Source organism: Equus caballus, chromosome 27 (assembly GCF_041296265.1).
Source record: "Equus caballus isolate H_3958 breed thoroughbred chromosome 27, TB-T2T, whole genome shotgun sequence".
NCBI classification, from domain to species: Eukaryota; Metazoa; Chordata; class Mammalia; order Perissodactyla; family Equidae; genus Equus; species Equus caballus.
In genome coordinates this window covers 17,354,127-17,376,818 of record NC_091710.1, presented here as the reverse complement: position 1 = coordinate 17,376,818, position 22,692 = coordinate 17,354,127, and positions in this window count along the sequence as shown.

Genomic DNA, 22,692 nt, shown 5'->3' with positions numbered 1-22,692 from the left:
AATGCTGTCCAAATTATCCCAGGGAAATAAAAGCCTTTTCAGTAGCATAGTAGGGTTAGGCTTATGTCATATGTATTGTTTATATTGGTTTGTTTAGTGTTTGTGGGTAACTTTTTTTTTTTTTTTTTTTTTTGCAAAGCTGCTCGGTTAAAAAAGGCAGATTAGCTATGAAATGGTTCAGACCCAGAGAAAAGTAGAGAGCCGTGTAAGCAGAGCACGCCTTTCCTTGACTCTCTGTCGAGAGCTTTTGTGATTCCAGCCGCTCTCTGCCTCAGACACGGTGCCCTCTGCGTGTGCAGTCATCTAAACAGTGCGGGGTCTGGGACCGTGGAGAAGCCAAGGCAGTATAGTCATGCTTTGCTTAACAGTGGGGATAAGCTCTGAGGAGTAGGTCATGGTCAGGCAATCTGGAGACTGTGCAAACACCACCGAGTTCCTCAACCTGGATGGCAGAGCCTCCTACACACCTAGGCCATGTGGGACTAATCTGATGGGAGCCCCGTTGTTGACTGAAACGTCCCGATGTAGGGCACGACTGTACTTCCCAACTCCAAGGGCACGGAAGTGTAGCCTGTGGGGCTTTTGAGAAGAACAGAGACGCTCAAGGCCTACTCTGGACCCACTGACGCAGAATCTACTGGGATAGTTCCCGGCTTTAAAGACCAGACGTAGTCCTCCTCTGCAGACATCTCCTCGACGGTTTTTCACACTGGGTTTTCCCTCATCTGAGAAAACAGGCCAAGAGATCGTGAGGATCCATAATTAGTGTTTTAATACGTTTGGCAGGACTCAGTGTTTTTCACGTTCTGTGATACTGGGATCTGCATCTCCGCTGTAATGTGTTAAACCTTCAAATCTCGTCCAAAAGCCGTGTCATTACCTAGAGAATCCTTCTGTGACTTGCAGGCGGATTGCCATCTTTCTGCTTCCGCCGCCTCACCTTTAAAATGGGGAGAATACCGGTAACCTACCTTTTGGATGTGAGGATTAAATGAGACAGTTGGTGCAAAGCAGTCGGCACAGGATCTGGCACAAAGTGAAGCCTTCAATAAATTATGATTACAGTAGTTGTGATTTCCCTCCAGTCGGAATATGGTTTAGTTGAAGTTAGTGGCTGTGTCACAGCTGTGTCTCAGGCTGGTGTCTGCCGCCCTGAGCTAAGCCATACAAATCCCTAGAATAACTTTTCAAAAGCCTGTTAGCCTCTTGAGGCTCCTACGCTTCTTTATTTTGTTTTGTTTTATTTTATTTTGTTTTTTTTTTTTATTGCAGTAACAGTGGATTCTAACATTATATAGCTTTCAGATGTACGTTGTAATATATTTCGAATTCTGTGTAGATTACATCGTGTTCACCCCCCGAAAACTATAGTCCGTCACCTCACATGGGAGCCTCATCACCCCTTTTTGCTCTCTCCCCTCCCCCCTCCCCCTATGGTAACCACCAGTCCAATCTCCTTTGCTCTGTGTGTGTTTGTCATTGTTTTTATCTTCTGCTTAGGAGTGAGCTCACACGGTGTTTGCCTTTCTCCCTCTGATTTATTTCACTTCACATAATACCCTCAAGGTCCATCCACGTTGTCACAAATGGCCGGATCTCATCATTTCTTAGGGCCGAGTAGCATTCCATTGTGTATACATACCACATCTTCTTTATCCGTTCTTCCCTTGATGGGCACCTAGGTTGCTTCCAAGTTCTGGCTGTTGTGAATAACGCTGCGGTGAACCTAGGGGTGCATGTGTCTTTCTGCATTGGTGTTTTCAAGTTCTTTGGATAAATACCCAGCAGTGGGCTAGCTGGATCATATATACGGTAGATGTGTTCCTCGTTTTCTGAGGATACCCCATACTGCTTTCCATAGTGGCGGCACCAGTCTGCCGTCGCACCAGCAGTGCGGGAGAGTTCCCTTCTCTCCACATCCTCTCTCCGACACTTGTCTCTTGTCTTGTTAATTAGAGCCATTCTGACCAGAGGAAGGTGACATCTCCTTGTAGTTGTGGTTTGCATTCCTCTGATCGCTAATGATGTTGAGCCCCTTTCCATATGCCTGTTGGCCATCCGTATACCTTCTTTGGAGAAATCACTGCTCAGATCTTTGGCCCGCCTTTTTAATTGGGTTGTTGATTTTTTTTTTTTTTTTTTTTTTTGCTGTTGAGATGTATGAGTTCTTTCTGTATTTGGGATATTAACCCCTTGTCCGATATACGGTTTGCAAGTATCTTCTCCCAGTTGTTAGGTTGTGTTTTGGTTTTGTGGATGGTTTCCTTTGCGGTGCAGAAGATTTTTTTTACTTTGACGTAGTCCCATTTGTTCATTTTGTGTTTTGTTTCCATTGCCCAGTCAGACGTGGTACTTGAAAGTAGGCTGCTAAGACTGATGTCAAAGAGGATACTGCCTATGTTTTCTTCTAGACGTTGCATGGTTTCGGGTGTGACATTGAAGTAAAAGCCGAGGGAGGAGGCTGCAGTTCCCCCCAGAGCGAGCGTAGCGGGGACCCTGCGTCCCTGTCAGCGCACCTTCCCGCACCGCGAAGGTCCGAAGCGTGTGGGCGGGGCCGCAGGAGTTCTCCCAGGAGGGTGTCCCCGTCGCTGTCCGGAGTCCACCGCCAGAGGGGGGGCGGGGCAACGGCCGGGCAGCGTCTGGGCGGCGGCGCGCGCGCCAGGAGAGGAGCGCGCGGCTGCTGGGCCGCCGTCCTGGGAGGCGTGGGAGGCGTCGGCGAGCCGCGCCTGCCTGCCCAGAGCCGAGCCCGGCGGAGTCCGGCCGCGCGGTGCTGCTCTCTCCCGGGCCGGGCTCGTCCGTTCCGCCGGCGTCCGTGGACGCCGCTCCGTGTCCCCGCTGGGCACAGCAGCCCGGGCCCTCCACAGCCACGGCCGCTAGCCTGAGGAGGCCGTCCTTCAGCTCCCGCTCTTCCTGCTCGCCGGACACGGACGACCAGGGCGCCCGCGAAGATGATTCCATCTGGGAGAGGTACCTGGGGGCGTGGGCCTGGGGGCTGGTGGGAGGCGAGCGTGTCCCTGAGAAATAGGATTGTGCGCCGAGAGGTGCCCGTCAGGTGGCGGGACAGCTGTGCGGCGCGGGGAGCGAGGGGGTCTCTTCGTGCGCTTCAGGCGTTCGTGGAACGGGCGGTGTGTGCCGGGCACGGGGCCAGCCTGGGCATGCGGTGCCCGGGAGTCGGGCGCTGAAGCGCCACCCGTGGTCTGGGCTTCTTGGAAGGACAGACGCGAAGTCGATAAGGACACTGGTCTCGATGCGTTCTGAGGAGTGCACGTCTCCCTCTTTTCGAGGCTACGTTCCGTTGGGGTTTTCATGAAGCCTGTTGTGGCCCTGAAGCTCAGGCCGGTTCAGGGGAAGTGGCCTGTCGAGGGCCACATCATATTTGTGTGCAGAGCCAGTGCTTTCCAAAGCCCTTGAGTGTGCAGAAGTCTACCTGTCAGGGGTGCAGTGGGGGCTGTCCGGGCAGCATTGTGAGCACAGGTCTGTGCCCCACACTTGAAAGTATGGAAAAGAAAGCGGGAGGCTGGAGGGTGCTCCGTTCGTTCCCTCCTTCCACAGAGAGCCTGGAGAGTTGACTTTGGGACAAGTCCTTCCTTTCCTCTGGTCGGTGCGTGTTCAGTGGTCTGGACACTTGGTGAGCAAGGCTGACAGGCTGTTTGACGTACTGGGCCTCACAGCCTGGTTGGAAAGGACAGAGAGGCAGCAACCAATTACCTAGGAGGTACGTAAAAGCAATTTTGTGTTGAGTGTTGAGAAATACGGCATTTCCTGTTAGACTTTGTGACTTAGGCGGTGATGTTGAAGCTGAGAGCAGATGCCGAAAAGAAAAGGAGGACTTGTGCGGGAGAGTGTTGGGACAGGGCAAGGGAGGAGTATGGCCTGTCAGAGGAGCTGAAAGAATGCCCTGGAGACTGGGGCCGCCGCGTAGGGACTGTAGGGTGGGGAAAACAAAACTTTTCGATTGAGGCTGGCGCTTTCTATAGGGTTTTGGAGACTAAGCGTGGTGATTCAGAACGTGGACTCTGGAGCCACACTCTGTCAAATGGGTCCTGGCTCTGCCACCTACGGGCTGTGTGAACTTGGGCAAGTTACTGGACCATTGTGTGTGTCAGTTTCCTGATCTGTAAAACGGGGTTGATTATCATACACACTCCATAGGTGAGTGTAGAGGTGAGAGGATATTTCATATCCCTAAAGTACTTAGAGCAGCGTCTGGCCTTTAGTAGGCGTTAGTAGTGGTTGATTGAGTAAATGGATAAACGCATACATAAGCATTAAAGGCTTGGAGGCTGGGGCTGGCCCCGTGGCCGAGTGGTTAAGTTCGCGCGCTCCGCTGCAGGCGGCCCAGTGTTTCGTCGGTTCGAATCCTGGGCGCGGACATGGCACTGCTCGTCAGACCACGCTGAGGCAGCGTCCCACATGCCACAACTAGAGGAACCCACAACGAAGAATACACAACTATGTACCGGGGGGGCTTTGGGGAGTAAAAGGAAAAAATAAAAATCTTTAAAAAAAAAAAAAAAAAAGGCTTGGAGGCTGTCCCTGGTGAAACGTGTGAACTGGAATGGATTACAGCCAACTTTGTTTCCTTTCCAGCTTGCAGTTGCTACTGACCGCATCTGCAGGACTGTGGAATTAGAAATAATCTCCCTCGACTTGGCGGCTCTTGGTAAAACAATCTAATGCTGTCCAAATTATCCCAGGGAAATAAAAGCCTTTTCAGTAGCATAGTAGGGTTAGGCTTATGTCATATGTATTGTTTATATTGGTTTGTTTAGTGTTTGTGGGTAACTTTTTTTTTTTTTTTTTTTTTTGCAAAGCTGCTCGGTTAAAAAAGGCAGATTAGCTATGAAATGGTTCAGACCCAGAGAAAAGTAGAGAGCCGTGTAAGCAGAGCACGCCTTTCCTTGACTCTCTGTCGAGAGCTTTTGTGATTCCAGCCGCTCTCTGCCTCAGACACGGTGCCCTCTGCGTGTGCAGTCATCTAAACAGTGCGGGGTCTGGGACCGTGGAGAAGCCAAGGCAGTATAGTCATGCTTTGCTTAACAGTGGGGATAAGCTCTGAGGAGTAGGTCATGGTCAGGCAATCTGGAGACTGTGCAAACACCACCGAGTTCCTCAACCTGGATGGCAGAGCCTCCTACACACCTAGGCCATGTGGGACTAATCTGATGGGAGCCCCGTTGTTGACTGAAACGTCCCGATGTAGGGCACGACTGTACTTCCCAACTCCAAGGGCACGGAAGTGTAGCCTGTGGGGCTTTTGAGAAGAACAGAGACGCTCAAGGCCTACTCTGGACCCACTGACGCAGAATCTACTGGGATAGTTCCCGGCTTTAAAGACCAGACGTAGTCCTCCTCTGCAGACATCTCCTCGACGGTTTTTCACACTGGGTTTTCCCTCATCTGAGAAAACAGGCCAAGAGATCGTGAGGATCCATAATTAGTGTTTTAATACGTTTGGCAGGACTCAGTGTTTTTCACGTTCTGTGATACTGGGATCTGCATCTCCGCTGTAATGTGTTAAACCTTCAAATCTCGTCCAAAAGCCGTGTCATTACCTAGAGAATCCTTCTGTGACTTGCAGGCGGATTGCCATCTTTCTGCTTCCGCCGCCTCACCTTTAAAATGGGGAGAATACCGGTAACCTACCTTTTGGATGTGAGGATTAAATGAGACAGTTGGTGCAAAGCAGTCGGCACAGGATCTGGCACAAAGTGAAGCCTTCAATAAATTATGATTACAGTAGTTGTGATTTCCCTCCAGTCGGAATATGGTTTAGTTGAAGTTAGTGGCTGTGTCACAGCTGTGTCTCAGGCTGGTGTCTGCCGCCCTGAGCTAAGCCATACAAATCCCTAGAATAACTTTTCAAAAGCCTGTTAGCCTCTTGAGGCTCCTACGCTTCTTTATTTTGTTTTGTTTTATTTTATTTTGTTTTTTTTTTTATTGCAGTAACAGTGGATTCTAACATTATATAGCTTTCAGATGTACGTTGTAATATATTTCGAATTCTGTGTAGATTACATCGTGTTCACCCCCCGAAAACTATAGTCCGTCACCTCACATGGGAGCCTCATCACCCCTTTTTGCTCTCTCCCCTCCCCCCTCCCCCTATGGTAACCACCAGTCCAATCTCCTTTGCTCTGTGTGTGTTTGTCATTGTTTTTATCTTCTGCTTAGGAGTGAGCTCACACGGTGTTTGCCTTTCTCCCTCTGATTTATTTCACTTCACATAATACCCTCAAGGTCCATCCACGTTGTCACAAATGGCCGGATCTCATCATTTCTTAGGGCCGAGTAGCATTCCATTGTGTATACATACCACATCTTCTTTATCCGTTCTTCCCTTGATGGGCACCTAGGTTGCTTCCAAGTTCTGGCTGTTGTGAATAACGCTGCGGTGAACCTAGGGGTGCATGTGTCTTTCTGCATTGGTGTTTTCAAGTTCTTTGGATAAATACCCAGCAGTGGGCTAGCTGGATCATATATACGGTAGATGTGTTCCTCGTTTTCTGAGGATACCCCATACTGCTTTCCATAGTGGCGGCACCAGTCTGCCGTCGCACCAGCAGTGCGGGAGAGTTCCCTTCTCTCCACATCCTCTCTCCGACACTTGTCTCTTGTCTTGTTAATTAGAGCCATTCTGACCAGAGGAAGGTGACATCTCCTTGTAGTTGTGGTTTGCATTCCTCTGATCGCTAATGATGTTGAGCCCCTTTCCATATGCCTGTTGGCCATCCGTATACCTTCTTTGGAGAAATCGCTGCTCAGATCTTTGGCCCGCCTTTTTAATTGGGTTGTTGATTTTTTTTTTTTTTTTTTTTTTTGCTGTTGAGATGTATGAGTTCTTTCTGTATTTGGGATATTAACCCCTTATCCGATATACGGTTTGCAAGTATCTTCTCCCAGTTGTTAGGTTGTGTTTTGGTTTTGTGGATGGTTTCCTTTGCGGTGCAGAAGATTTTTTTTACTTTGACGTAGTCCCATTTGTTCATTTTGTGTTTTGTTTCCATTGCCCAGTCAGACGTGGTACTTGAAAGTAGGCTGCTAAGACTGATGTCAAAGAGGATACTGCCTATGTTTTCTTCTAGACGTTGCATGGTTTCGGGTGTGACATTGAAGTAAAAGCCGAGGGAGGAGGCTGCAGTTCCCCCCAGAGCGAGCGTAGCGGGGACCCTGCGTCCCTGTCAGCGCACCTTCCCGCACCGCGAAGGTCCGAAGCGTGTGGGCGGGGCCGCAGGAGTTCTCCCAGGAGGGTGTCCCCGTCGCTGTCCGGAGTCCACCGCCAGAGGGGGGGCGGGGCAACGGCCGGGCAGCGTCTGGGCGGCGGCGCGCGCGCCAGGAGAGGAGCGCGCGGCTGCTGGGCCGCCGTCCTGGGAGGCGTGGGAGGCGTCGGCGAGCCGCGCCTGCCTGCCCAGAGCCGAGCCCGGCGGAGTCCGGCCGCGCGGTGCTGCTCTCTCCCGGGCCGGGCTCGTCCGTTCCGCCGGCGTCCGTGGACGCCGCTCCGTGTCCCCGCTGGGCACAGCAGCCCGGGCCCTCCACAGCCACGGCCGCTAGCCTGAGGAGGCCGTCCTTCAGCTCCCGCTCTTCCTGCTCGCCGGACACGGACGACCAGGGCGCCCGCGAAGATGATTCCATCTGGGAGAGGTACCTGGGGGCGTGGGCCTGGGGGCTGGTGGGAGGCGAGCGTGTCCCTGAGAAATAGGATTGTGCGCCGAGAGGTGCCCGTCAGGTGGCGGGACAGCTGTGCGGCGCGGGGAGCGAGGGGGTCTCTTCGTGCGCTTCAGGCGTTCGTGGAACGGGCGGTGTGTGCCGGGCACGGGGCCAGCCTGGGCATGCGGTGCCCGGGAGTCGGGCGCTGAAGCGCCACCCGTGGTCTGGGCTTCTTGGAAGGACAGACGCGAAGTCGATAAGGACACTGGTCTCGATGCGTTCTGAGGAGTGCACGTCTCCCTCTTTTCGAGGCTACGTTCCGTTGGGGTTTTCATGAAGCCTGTTGTGGCCCTGAAGCTCAGGCCGGTTCAGGGGAAGTGGCCTGTCGAGGGCCACATCATATTTGTGTGCAGAGCCAGTGCTTTCCAAAGCCCTTGAGTGTGCAGAAGTCTACCTGTCAGGGGTGCAGTGGGGGCTGTCCGGGCAGCATTGTGAGCACAGGTCTGTGCCCCACACTTGAAAGTATGGAAAAGAAAGCGGGAGGCTGGAGGGTGCTCCGTTCGTTCCCTCCTTCCACAGAGAGCCTGGAGAGTTGACTTTGGGACAAGTCCTTCCTTTCCTCTGGTCGGTGCGTGTTCAGTGGTCTGGACACTTGGTGAGCAAGGCTGACAGGCTGTTTGACGTACTGGGCCTCACAGCCTGGTTGGAAAGGACAGAGAGGCAGCAACCAATTACCTAGGAGGTACGTAAAAGCAATTTTGTGTTGAGTGTTGAGAAATACGGCATTTCCTGTTAGACTTTGTGACTTAGGCGGTGATGTTGAAGCTGAGAGCAGATGCCGAAAAGAAAAGGAGGACTTGTGCGGGAGAGTGTTGGGACAGGGCAAGGGAGGAGTATGGCCTGTCAGAGGAGCTGAAAGAATGCCCTGGAGACTGGGGCCGCCGCGTAGGGACTGTAGGGTGGGGAAAACAAAACTTTTCGATTGAGGCTGGCGCTTTCTATAGGGTTTTGGAGACTAAGCGTGGTGATTCAGAACGTGGACTCTGGAGCCACACTCTGTCAAATGGGTCCTGGCTCTGCCACCTACGGGCTGTGTGAACTTGGGCAAGTTACTGGACCATTGTGTGTGTCAGTTTCCTGATCTGTAAAACGGGGTTGATTATCATACACACTCCATAGGTGAGTGTAGAGGTGAGAGGATATTTCATATCCCTAAAGTACTTAGAGCAGCGTCTGGCCTTTAGTAGGCGTTAGTAGTGGTTGATTGAGTAAATGGATAAACGCATACATAAGCATTAAAGGCTTGGAGGCTGGGGCTGGCCCCGTGGCCGAGTGGTTAAGTTCGCGCGCTCCGCTGCAGGCGGCCCAGTGTTTCGTCGGTTCGAATCCTGGGCGCGGACATGGCACTGCTCGTCAGACCACGCTGAGGCAGCGTCCCACATGCCACAACTAGAGGAACCCACAACGAAGAATACACAACTATGTACCGGGGGGGCTTTGGGGAGTAAAAGGAAAAAATAAAAATCTTTAAAAAAAAAAAAAAAAAAGGCTTGGAGGCTGTCCCTGGTGAAACGTGTGAACTGGAATGGATTACAGCCAACTTTGTTTCCTTTCCAGCTTGCAGTTGCTACTGACCGCATCTGCAGGACTGTGGAATTAGAAATAATCTCCCTCGACTTAGCGGCTCTTGGTAAAAAAAATCTAATGCTGTCCAAATTATCCCAGGGAAATAAAAGCCTTTTCAGTAGCATAGTAGGGTTAGGCTTATGTCATATGTATTGTTTATATTGGTTTGTTTAGTGTTTGTGGGTAACCTTTTTTTTTTTTTTTTTTTTTTGCAAAGCTGCTCGGTTAAAAAAGGCAGATTAGCTATGAAATGGTTCAGACCCAGAGAAAAGTAGAGAGCCGTGTAAGCAGAGCACGCCTTTCCTTGACTCTCTGTCGAGAGCTTTTGTGATTCCAGCCGCTCTCTGCCTCAGACACGGTGCCCTCTGCGTGTGCAGTCATCTAAACAGTGCGGGGTCTGGGACCGTGGAGAAGCCAAGGCAGTATAGTCATGCTTTGCTTAACAGTGGGGATAAGCTCTGAGGAGTAGGTCATGGTCAGGCAATCTGGAGACTGTGCAAACACCACCGAGTTCCTCAACCTGGATGGCAGAGCCTCCTACACACCTAGGCCATGTGGGACTAATCTGATGGGAGCCCCGTTGTTGACTGAAACGTCCCGATGTAGGGCACGACTGTACTTCCCAACTCCAAGGGCACGGAAGTGTAGCCTGTGGGGCTTTTGAGAAGAACAGAGACGCTCAAGGCCTACTCTGGACCCACTGACGCAGAATCTACTGGGATAGTTCCCGGCTTTAAAGACCAGACGTAGTCCTCCTCTGCAGACATCTCCTCGACGGTTTTTCACACTGGGTTTTCCCTCATCTGAGAAAACAGGCCAAGAGATCGTGAGGATCCATAATTAGTGTTTTAATACGTTTGGCAGGACTCAGTGTTTTTCACGTTCTGTGATACTGGGATCTGCATCTCCGCTGTAATGTGTTAAACCTTCAAATCTCGTCCAAAAGCCGTGTCATTACCTAGAGAATCCTTCTGTGACTTGCAGGCGGATTGCCATCTTTCTGCTTCCGCCGCCTCACCTTTAAAATGGGGAGAATACCGGTAACCTACCTTTTGGATGTGAGGATTAAATGAGACAGTTGGTGCAAAGCAGTCGGCACAGGATCTGGCACAAAGTGAAGCCTTCAATAAATTATGATTACAGTAGTTGTGATTTCCCTCCAGTCGGAATATGGTTTAGTTGAAGTTAGTGGCTGTGTCACAGCTGTGTCTCAGGCTGGTGTCTGCCGCCCTGAGCTAAGCCATACAAATCCCTAGAATAACTTTTCAAAAGCCTGTTAGCCTCTTGAGGCTCCTACGCTTCTTTATTTTGTTTTGTTTTATTTTATTTTGTTTTTTTTTTTTATTGCAGTAACAGTGGATTCTAACATTATATAGCTTTCAGATGTACGTTGTAATATATTTCGAATTCTGTGTAGATTACATCGTGTTCACCCCCCGAAAACTATAGTCCGTCACCTCACATGGGAGCCTCATCACCCCTTTTTGCTCTCTCCCCTCCCCCCTCCCCCTATGGTAACCACCAGTCCAATCTCCTTTGCTCTGTGTGTGTTTGTCATTGTTTTTATCTTCTGCTTAGGAGTGAGCTCACACGGTGTTTGCCTTTCTCCCTCTGATTTATTTCACTTCACATAATACCCTCAAGGTCCATCCACGTTGTCACAAATGGCCGGATCTCATCATTTCTTAGGGCCGAGTAGCATTCCATTGTGTATACATACCACATCTTCTTTATCCGTTCTTCCCTTGATGGGCACCTAGGTTGCTTCCAAGTTCTGGCTGTTGTGAATAACGCTGCGGTGAACCTAGGGGTGCATGTGTCTTTCTGCATTGGTGTTTTCAAGTTCTTTGGATAAATACCCAGCAGTGGGCTAGCTGGATCATATATACGGTAGATGTGTTCCTCGTTTTCTGAGGATACCCCATACTGCTTTCCATAGTGGCGGCACCAGTCTGCCGTCGCACCAGCAGTGCGGGAGAGTTCCCTTCTCTCCACATCCTCTCTCCGACACTTGTCTCTTGTCTTGTTAATTAGAGCCATTCTGACCAGAGGAAGGTGACATCTCCTTGTAGTTGTGGTTTGCATTCCTCTGATCGCTAATGATGTTGAGCCCCTTTCCATATGCCTGTTGGCCATCCGTATACCTTCTTTGGAGAAATCACTGCTCAGATCTTTGGCCCGCCTTTTTAATTGGGTTGTTGATTTTTTTTCTTTTTTTTTTTGCTGTTGAGATGTATGAGTTCTTTCTGTATTTGGGATATTAACCCCTTGTCCGATATACGGTTTGCAAGTATCTTCTCCCAGTTGTTAGGTTGTGTTTTGGTTTTGTGGATGGTTTCCTTTGCGGTGCAGAAGATTTTTTTTACTTTGACGTAGTCCCATTTGTTCAGTTTGTGTTTTGTTTCCATTGCCCAGTCAGACGTGGTACTTGAAAGTAGGCTGCTAAGACTGATGTCAAAGAGGATACTGCCTATGTTTTCTTCTAGACGTTGCATGGTTTCGGTTCTGACATTCGAGTAGTTGTTGTTGGTTGGTTGGTTGGTGGTTTTGCTTGCGTGTGCGCGTGATCTAAGGTTTTTCAAGTCTAAGTCCTAGCATTCCCTGGTAGCCAATATGAAATGAAATACAGAAGTATGCTTCTTTTATTTATTTAGAAAATATTTTGCCATAAGTCCAGTACCAAATGCGTTGTGAACATCCTCAGTATGCACACTTGTGTAACAAATACAATTGAGCATAGCCCAACTTGAGAAATCATTGAGGTGTCTCTGTACTCCTTCCCTCTTCCCTTTCTTTGGTCAGCCAGTGTCCTACCCTCCCCGCCTCCTCAAGGTGACAGATCCCGATTGCTGTTTTTTCTCCCTCATTCCATTCCTTTTATGTGTAGTACTTTTCCTCCGTGGATCTATGTTTCTCTGAGCGACTTTATTGTTGCTTGGTTTGAACTTTACCAGAAAGTCCTATTTCTTTCTTTCACCGAATATGCTGTTCCTGAAATTCAGCCCCTGATGCTTGTAACTGATAGCTCTAGTCCATTTTCACCGCTCCCTAGTTTTCCCCACATTCCTTGCTTCACAAGAAAGGTGAGCAGGTGTGCAAAGCCCACAGCACAGTTCCCGCTGTGAGTCTGCGCTCAGTCAACATTTGTTGAATGGGACTGAGCCCGGACTGACTGTTAACAGCGACACTTGGTTCCCCAGGCTGCATTCTCTGTTCTTCGTGCCAGGGCCAAAGATCCTGCCATGTCTCCCGCCCCCAGTGAGCTGTAGTTCTTAAAGTTGTGGGTCAGCCGTAAGAATCTCCGTGGCCTCTCGAGGACCCGGAGTTCTCCAGCTTCAGGGATGCTTCTGGGTTCACATTGCACTAGTGAATTATGACACTCACCAGGACTGTCCCTTTGGACTTAAACAACAGTATTCTCTCCCCAAAGCCAAGTATGGCGTTGGCGGTGATCATGGATGAGGACAGCTGGGCCCTGGAAGACAAGAAGCTCAGAGCAAACAGAAACTAAAAGCGTAGTTGTGAACACACAGGAGGCCCAGAGAAACTCTCACAAACAGCTGGGAAACAGTTGGAGGGCCTCAGGCCATAATAATTTGCATATGAAAGAAGTGCATAATCTCATTTTGTAGTCACAGGCTGATGAGGTTGGGGACTTATGAGTTACTTATATTTCATTGTCTTTTTAGGACAAAAAAGAGAAGTGTGAATCTTCTGCCAGGGATTCATGCATTTGTGTGTGAAAACAGGCAGCAGCATACGCCACCTCTCTCTTGCTGAACAATACAGGGTATATTGGAATGATCATCGTCATGATAGGGAGCTTGTACGTGTTCTTAAGAAAGAAACAGTAATAAAATTCTCCCAAGGTTTTATCTACAGTATTATAAAGAAAAAGAAAAGAAAAAAGCCATCTTTCACTTTCCAAGACGTGCCAGCCTCCTTCGTGTCTTGAGGCCTGGGCACCTGGTATTTCCATGTCCTGGACCTGTCCTTCCTCCGTTTCTACATCTGTCTCCTTTCCTTTGTCCTTGAGGTCTCAGCTGAAATGTCACCATGTCACAGAAGGCTACCCAGATCCCCTGGAGAAGGCGGATTTTTGTTTGTTTGTTTCGTTTAATGATGCTCTCTATTTTCTTTCTGGAAATGCTTCTTACCTTTGCAATTAGTGAGTAAGGCAGATAACGGTTTGTTTGTGCCCTTTCTCCCCTGCTAAATGAGAAGTTCTGCCAAGGAATCTTCTGTCTTGTTGCTCATGACTATCCCTAGGGCCTCGTATTATATGTCACACCTAGTAAGTGATCAGTGATGATTTTTTGGCTCAATGCATGAAGTTGGCCCTTCTGACTCCAAAGCAGGTATGTTTGCCACTGTTATTAGTTGTTTGGCTTGTGAAGCCTGCGTGCAGAGATCAGAAAGACACAGGACTGGTTGGGCCGGGTGGGGACGTTGGCAAATGAGAGCTCGTGCCTTGACACAAAGGGAGCAGATGCAGCAGCGCATTGGCTGTTTGTGGCCTTACAAGTGACGTGGACCCGATGTGAGCAGGCCTTGCAATTTTGCTAAGAAAATTTTGAAACTTTGATTTTCTGTGGATCAGCACAGTCCCACTTGGGAGCTAGACCTGGCCTGTGGGCAATGGCTGGCCTTCTCTGGAGAGAAGATCATCGTACGTGCCTCTTTGCGCTGCTCCGAATACATGAGGAGGAGAGAATTCCATCCTCAGTACCATTTAAAAAATGCTTACTGAAAACTAGAGGCGAAAATAGGCCAGCCAGGGTGATGAAGGGCCTGGAAACCATGCCATGAAAGGAGCTATTGCCCAAAATGCCAATATTTAACATGACGTTTCAGCTTTGCTGCCCAGGCTCTCCCACTTGGTGCCTAATGTACCAGATAAGAATCTGGATCCCAAAGTGCTGCAAGAGTTATGACTACTAACACATGGCTGGTAGGTGGGTAATGAGGCCGGATTGTTAACAAATGCGTGGGTTCCTGTGCAACCACATAGATGTGGTTCTTCTTCCAAGTAGACCCCTGAGGAGGTCATAGCTTTATTCCAATTACATGGCAATTTCCCAGCTATTCTGGGAACTACTCTTTGGAAATTGCCATCAGAGACTGAACATAGTTTTTACATGTCCTCAATTGTGACAAATTTCCAGATTTGATTTTTTGAAACAGCCAAGATTTATCTGGAGCTAAGTCAGGTGAATTATTCTGATGATTAAGCTTAATGGTACTATTTTGGGGCCACTGTGATGTGCAGTTAGGCTTTAACAAGAGCTTGGTCCAGACAAGGCATGCTATGATCAGGCTCAGGGCAATGGAGAGGAGAAAGGACACCAGACCAATGGAACTCCACTTGGCAGGGGTAGGATATAGGCTTAGGGTGTGCCTACTTGGTTCCAGATGCCCAAGGTGACAAGTCCAAAAGGCAAAGCAGAATTAGACATGGTTCAGAGGTGTAGTATGAACAGGAATTATAGAATGAACCAGAATGTTGGAGTCAGGTCCAGCAATGCCATGGACTGGGAAAGCTCTCCTTTTTAGGCAAGTCTGTAAGCCTTGGTCAGGGGCATGGAGAGCAGAGGCAAGCTCCTTGGGAAGAAGATTTGTAATAGCCAAATACAAATCATATGAACAGGGCTTTAGGAGAAAACTCCAGTTTGATTGGGAGACTGGAGTATAAAGTAGGTTGACCAGATGCACTAAGGTGCTTATCAAGGCAGAAGCTTTGCACTTTAATGAACATTAAACTCCTTACCAAGTCTTTCACGGCCCAAGTGATGTGCTTTCTGGTCTTCTTTCCATCTTCATCTCTTGCCACTCTCCCCTCCGCTCCCTGACCTTCAACCAGAAAAGCCAACCAATGACTTTCTTTCTGTTCTTTGAACACGTCTGTTTCGTTCTGCTCTGGAGCCTTTGCTTTTGCTGTCCTTCTGCCTGGGACACACTTTAGGTTTTCCCTTGGCTGGCTCTTTCTCACATGGGTCTTATCTCAGCTATTAACTTCTCAGAGAGGCCTGCCCTGATCATCCTGACCCAAGTGGTTTCCTCCACCTCCGGTTACTTTCAACCCAATACCGTTTTGTGTCCTTCACAGCATATCCAGTCTTGGTTTATCGGTGCATTTCTTTATTATCCATCTCCCATCACATGGAATTCTATGAGGGCAGGATCTTTGTTCTCTCATTAATCCTCAGAGCTAGAACTATCTATGACGTATGATAGGTGTGCAGTCAATGTTTACTGAATGAATCAACTGATGAATGACAGCTTGGTCCATAGGATGGAATTAGCCCATTTTGTGTGGGGGTGGAAAGAATTCAGGGGACAAATAGAATCCCCCTGTGTCACCTAGTCCCAGAATTATTTGGCAGCAAGACTTAGGTAGTGGGGGCTATTCTAATTGGTAGGCTTCAGAATTCACTAGTAGTGTAGATCCCGGGGCCACAAGCCTGGGGTCTGGGGGAAGAGAAACAGGAGCTGATAGAGTATCCATCGCAAAATGGACAATATAAAAAGTGGATCCTGAAAAATCTGGCCAATAGCAGAATTCCTGGAAGAAGTGAGTCACCAACAAGCGACGCGTTCTGAATGTTTGTGGGGCAATCTGTCTCCCAGGATTATAGTCACATGTCTTGTGTCTGCCTCCTCTTGACAGCCTCAGAGGGGAGGGTCATCTGCTGTTCCATATCTTTTCTCAATGAGTGAAAGAGCTTTCCATCACTCCAGGCTGGCTTGTTCTTTGAAACAGTCTGTCTCTCCATAGAATTCTTTCTGTGGAGCCTTTATTTTATATTAAAATTCACTGTAATGTGTGATCTCTGCCTTGTTTCATTTTAAAATAAATTCTGTTGTACCTAGAGAGTGTTTTCCTTCTTTATCTTAAAAATTAAGTAAACAAACCAAGCAGTTCAGAAAACAATCCATATCATTAATACAAAATGATCACAATAACCGTAACCATCACACTCATAATAAAGTCTGTGAAATGGAGCCCCTGCCAACCACCAGCCATCAACTGCATTCCCAGCCCTGGGACTTCCTTGAGCAGTAGGGGCTAAAGAATGGAAGACTTTGTACAAAGACATACCCTGGAAAGGGACGTGGAGGATGTGAGTGTGATTCCAACATGAAGGATGGATTAACTGTCTTAGAGAACATCAAATCTAGGAAAAACCACACAGTTCTGAAAGCTAGGGAGCCATGCGAGGAACTGTTTATGACAGGGAAAAGTGCAGGTTATAAATAGTAAAGCTGCACTGTGCTCACCGTCCTGTAGAACAGGCCAATGAGCAATGACTGGAAGGGAAGGCAGCAACAGGATGAAAGTGGATTCGTTCTTTCATTCATTCCATCATTCATCTAGCAAATACGGTGTGACATTTTGGAGTGATTGAAAATACAGGTAGTTTTATGTCTGTTCTCCTTCCCCAACTTTTAAAATTTGGATATAGTACTTCTATTTTAAAAAAAGAAAGTAGGGAAAAACAAAAAAAAGCTGAAGCTGGTTCCTTGTAAAAGCCAAATCATTCTTGTAAACTTCTCAGAGTCAGGACGGATGGCTGAATACAACACCAAACTCCATTATGGTTTTCACTTTTGGCTCTGTTATCAAACTCTGATGTAAAACCAACTACAACATAATCACAGTAATAAGCCACTTTTGTGCACCATTTTACAATTTTCCAAGGGCATTCATAGAGCAGTCTTATTTAATCCTCATAACAATTGGTGAGATGTAAGAATTATGAGACTGGGTCAGACTTATGGTCATTTCTGCTCTGGCATTTGTTTATTCTTATCTGCTTGGCATTTTCTTGCACCATGGCTTAAATGTACTTTGTACATTTAGATATTCAACTGTAAATCCCTTTCAGATGATTCGTAAAAACTCTGAATGAGCCCAGTGTCAGCAGTGGTGCCTGGGAAGCCCGTCTAAGAGATGTGGTGATTTCCCTGTTCCTCGTTGCTTCCTTTCTCCACATCCCACGCTCGAGTTGCAGATCCATAACAAAACAGCCTCGTTTTCCCCATTTGTCAGAAGTTCCTTGATACTTGGAGGTAGCAAAGGGCTGAGAATGTCCGTAGGGAGACCAGCCATCAATAAAAGCCCTCAGAGCCACATTTAGGCATCCAGAAACCTCGATCTCATTCGGAGTGACTCTGCCTTTCTCGTAGCTGCAATTTGAAGTGCAATTTCACTCAACTCACTTCCTTGGATTCTTTGTTACTCGCTTTTGAACAACTTTGTTTAAGAAAATGTATAATTTCAGTAGTTAAGTCTGACTATATTATTCCTTGTGAAATGAATAGAATATTATAGGCAGTGCTGAAGTCTCCACCAGCCTTCCACGCCCAGTTCCAGTTCCCACGCTATTTCCAAAGGTGGCTGCCGTTAACAATTTGAGGTGTAACTTATTGGGTCACCCACCTGATATTGGTAGCAGAAAATGCACAATACACAATATTGTTATTTGATATGTGTGAATTTGAGAAAATTATAACATGCTAGCTATGTCATTTGACAGCTTGCTTTTTTTTTCCTCTCCACAGTATCTCCTGGAAGTATTTACATGTTAAGGCATTTCTCATTCTTGCAGAGTATCTCATAGATGCCTACTTCAGAGTTTGTTTCATCAGTCCTCTGCTACTGGAGAGCTGGGTTGTTCCCAGGTTTTGCTCTGATGAACATATTGTGATGAACTTCTCATCGTATGCCTTCCTCTGCACTTGGATGAGTGTATCTCTAGGAATATACTGAGAAGAATTGTGTATCGCTATATATATATATGTCTCAGTTTCTAAAAGATAATGCCAAAATGCCTTCCAAGGCAATTGGGCCAATTTCTACTCCCACCCTGTCCTTACCAACTTGGTTTTTCTGCTTTCCAAAATTTATTCTCTCTTTGGTGCTTGCAATTGATTTTTGAACCTTAGTGAGCTTAGATCATAGTTCCTAATACTCAGCTTGCCTACTGCTGATTTTCCAGTACCCAGTTTCTCCATGTTGCCTTCGTGCCACATTTAACTCATTTCACCTTTATTCCAATACTGGCTTCCGTCTTATGACGTAAATGATCTTAGGCTATTGATTAATTATTTACTGAATACGTTTATTTATTTCACAAATACTATGTAAATGACGAGATGTCCTTTTCCCCTAGCACAAACACATTCAAAATGATGTCACCATTTGGTGCTACCCGTGGCCTCTTTTCTTGCCAGATTCCCAGTTGCTCCCAAAGGAAATCCAGGCAGTCTTTGCTCAGTACCGTGGACAGTCTTAAATGGCACGTTCTGCTGCCAGCCACTGTTCTGCTGTTGGAGAAACTCTCATTTCTTGTGCATCGATTTTGAAGGGGATGGTATAGACAACCTGTCAAGAGAGTTTGCAACATCCAGATGTTTCGTCCTCCTCCGTTTACAGGAGTCTTTTGGATTGTGAAATCACAGTGTGGGTGTTATGGACACAGGGTGAACACCTGCCATATAGATTGACCGTGTTGCACAGTGTTGAGTTCCTATTTCCCGGTTGGTAATAACAGATTGATAATGTGTTCCCACCACACTGTTGCTTCGTGAGAGATCTGTCTTGGCAAAGTCTCAGAGAAAGCAAGCAGGAGTTGAAAGGGCTGATGAAAGGAAGAAAGATGAGTTCTGTTCTTGGGTGCTTTAGGCAACCAAAATAATCTGTAGTCCTCACTGCTGTCTAAGGTATCATCCTACAGCATTCTTTCATTGAACAAGTTTTACTGAGCATCAGCCATGTACCAGTGAGTGTGCTAATGCTGGGAGTGCAAAGATAAGGGGGAAAGTGTCTTTGTAAATGCTTTCAGAAAGTAGACAGTTTAGTGGCAGAGATGGACACTGATCAAATTTTATGAACGTGAAATTCCAACTGTAATAAGTGAAAGGAAAGAGAAATGTATGATGCTGAGAGCACATCTAACAGGGGCAGTTGACTTCCCAGAGTGCTCAGGAAAGGCTTCAAGAAGGAAGTGACAATTAAACTAGAGTTAAGTAGGCAAAAAGTTAGTGAGAAAGCATTTCTGACTGCGAGAAAAGCATATGCAAAGGTCCTGTGCAAAAAGGAACAGTACACATTCAGGCCACTGTGGTTGGGAGCACTGTCAAGGGGGAAGCCTGGTACACAATGTGGTTGGGTCCCTGAGGAGGGTCCATATAGAGAACTTTGGATTATGTTAAGGATTTAGGTCTTATCCTAAGAACAAAGGAAAGCCACTGATAGGTCTTAAGTGAGTGTATGTTTGGTGATAGGGGAAGAAAGTAGTGGCTCAATTTGTGTTTTGAAAAGATGACTGATTGCAGTGTAGGTAATAGAAGTCTTATCATTTCATGCCTCTGTGTAGAAGCTTTTGAAGATTCTTAATTGCTATCAGGATAAAATTCAAAATCCTTAACATTATTTTTAGTATACTCCCCAATATGGCTAATATCAACTTTAAATCCTTACCTCAGAAAATGCTCCCTTATCCACTCCATGCTCAGCAAATTCAAATGAGTCAGCTATTGTCATGATAATGCCGTGTAACAAACAATCCCCAAATCTCAGTGCTTACAACAATAAGCACTTTTTTTTCTCGTTTATGAGTCTGTGAGCTGGCTGAGGCAGCTCTGTTTCGGGCTCTGGATTGGGTTCAGGTCTGGTCTACTTGTCTCTCATTCTGACGTTCATGCAGCTGCCTGAATCGTGCTTTATCCATAATAAATCACAAGCATCTGAGAGGTCAAGCCAAACTGCAAAAGCACATTCAGTCTCTGCTCATGTCACTTGCACTAACATTGCATTGGCTAAAGCGAGCCAACAGCAGTGCAGTGGGAGCTGCAGTCCTTCGTTGAAGGGGAAGGTGTGGAAAGAGAGGAGAAGGAAGGAAGAGAAGGCTTGTGAGTAAACAACCGCACTTGTTCCTACTTAATTACAGACTTAATTACAGCATATCCAGGTGGTCCAGTGTAGGATTGCAGAATGCAGGTTTTGTGGCTTTGAAACTTCCCAGCTGTGTGAATCTAGGCACGTTACTAACCTCCTTGTACGGAAGTTTGCTCATCTGTGCAAAAAGATAACAACAGTACCTACCTACATCAGAAGGACTAATTCAGTTAAGCACTTGAAGAAGTACCCAAATAGAATGAGTGCTTAATAATTGTTAGGTATTATTAATATAGATTCATATCCTCTTATTCAAAACCAGACGTGTTTTGAAATTTAGAATTATTCCTATTTTAGAAAGGCAAGGTGGCAAATAGATCATATAATGCATAACATCCCCAGTGGGTTCTGAGATAGTAACTGTAACCAAACTCTTGAGTATTCTGCCATGAAACATGATCATTCACACAAAATGGGAAAATAAAAATTCTAAAGGTTTTTGTATCACATCAGCTCAGGTTTTGTCACAAAAATTAGTCATAAAAACATTTTGGAGGGCCAGCCCCAATGCCTAGTGGTTAAGTTCAGTGCACTCCACGTCAACAGCCTGGGTTCTGTTCTCTGGTGTGGACCTACACCACTTGGTGGCAGCCATGCTGTTGTAGCATCCCATATACAAAATAGAAAAAGATTGGCACAAATGTTAGCTCAGGGCAAATCTTCCTCAAGCCAAAGAAACGAGGAAAATTAGCAATAAATGTTGGCTCAGGGCAAATCTTCCTCAGCTAAAAAAATAAAAAACGCACACATTTTGGTTTCCAGAGCATTTTGGATTTTAGGTTTGTAGATAAAGAATGGGGCCCAGTGTTAGCTTTGAAACATGGTGTGCCAGTGAGTCTTTGTGCGTGCATGGTGCTCTTGAAATGCCCTCTAGACCCCTTTTCATGTATAGATCCTAGTCATGGCACGATCTCAAACATCACCTCCTCCTTTGAAGACCCATTATCCCCAAGCTAGAAATAATTTCTCTTGCCACTGTGCTTTCACAGCATTGATCACTCTGAACCCGCTTGTTCTAATTACTTGTATTGATTCTTCAGCTTAGGGATTGTGTAAAACTCCAGGTGCTCCATAAATGTTCTTTGACTTCGGTGCTATATGCTGCCATCACCTAGTCCCTTCTGTCACGCCTAATAGTAATGACTATTACTGTAGTTACCATTGCTAATAGCTGTTGAGTACTGGCAGGGTCCCAACCACTGTGCAGAGCACTTACACTCACTGTCCTGACTTGGTCCTCACAACTCTCTGCAGTGAGGCTGGTCTTAGGCCTATTTTACAGACGAGGAAACTGAAGCAAAGCGAGATTTAATAGCCTGCCAATTAGTAAATGTTGGAGTTTGAGGATGAGAGTGTTGAATTGACAGTCAGCCCAAAGACTTCCCATGTCCAGATGGTATTTGTTATTCCTTCTGACTCAGAACCTCAGGGGTACACTGCTTTTCAGAGCAGGTATCATCTAGGGAGTTCTTTTTGAATAAACAAATGAATCTTTTCCACGTGGACCTTCCTTCTCCGGCATCCATATGTTGAAGAAAACCAGAGCCGAGCAGAAATTAAAGCAGGGAAAGCAAATTTTCTTCAGGAACTATTGCAATAGAGGAAGAGACCTCAGTATAGAACTGGGCTCCGTTCCAGATACAACAAGAAAACGGGATTTCTAGCCAAGGATCAGGATGGGGGTCAGTGGATGGAAAATTACTAAGAGGAAACACTGGTGGAGGGGGGTTCTGGATAAACTGACGGTGCAGGAATTTTGGTGAAGCCAGGCCAGGGTGAGAGGATATTGAGGGTGTGGGTTGAGGAATGTGATCAGATATCAAGGGTTGAGAATTTTAGCTAAATTGACCCTGCAGGATTCTTGCTAGAACTGGATTAAATGGGCCAAAAACAGAGCCTAACATTGGGCCTTGTCAAAAATGAAGCTCAGAGGAGCCTGACCAAAGTTTGTTCAAGGAGAGAATCCTGTCACATGGAGATGGTCATCAAGATCTCGTTGGAGTCCCCCCAAAGCCCAGTACCTCCTAGTGCATACCCCTTTCAGGACATTTCAAATTAAGAATTCTCTACAACTTCACAAATTTCCTTTGTTTTACCGACTTGCGCTATCTCTTCACTGACCCAGCTTCTGATCTCTTAGGGAACCATATCTTTGGCATCAGTGAGGGCAGTGGGGTGGAGGGAAAAGCGGTGGAGGTGATCGCGGAACACAGATCCATATGTGTCCACGTAGGTGGCCCATCTGACTCCCTGGCCTTGAGTGGCCCTTTCCCAAAGGTCTTCACTTGTCTTTCTTTCCCACAACTTGCTCCCACCAACATACTCAGACACGTGACCTCCCTAAAACGTTAAACCCTGTAAAAGGACAGAGGCCAGGTCTTACTCATCTTTGTAATTTCCCTCTCCAAGGCTAGCGCAGGGCCTCACTAATAGAGGACATGCAGACAATATTGATTATC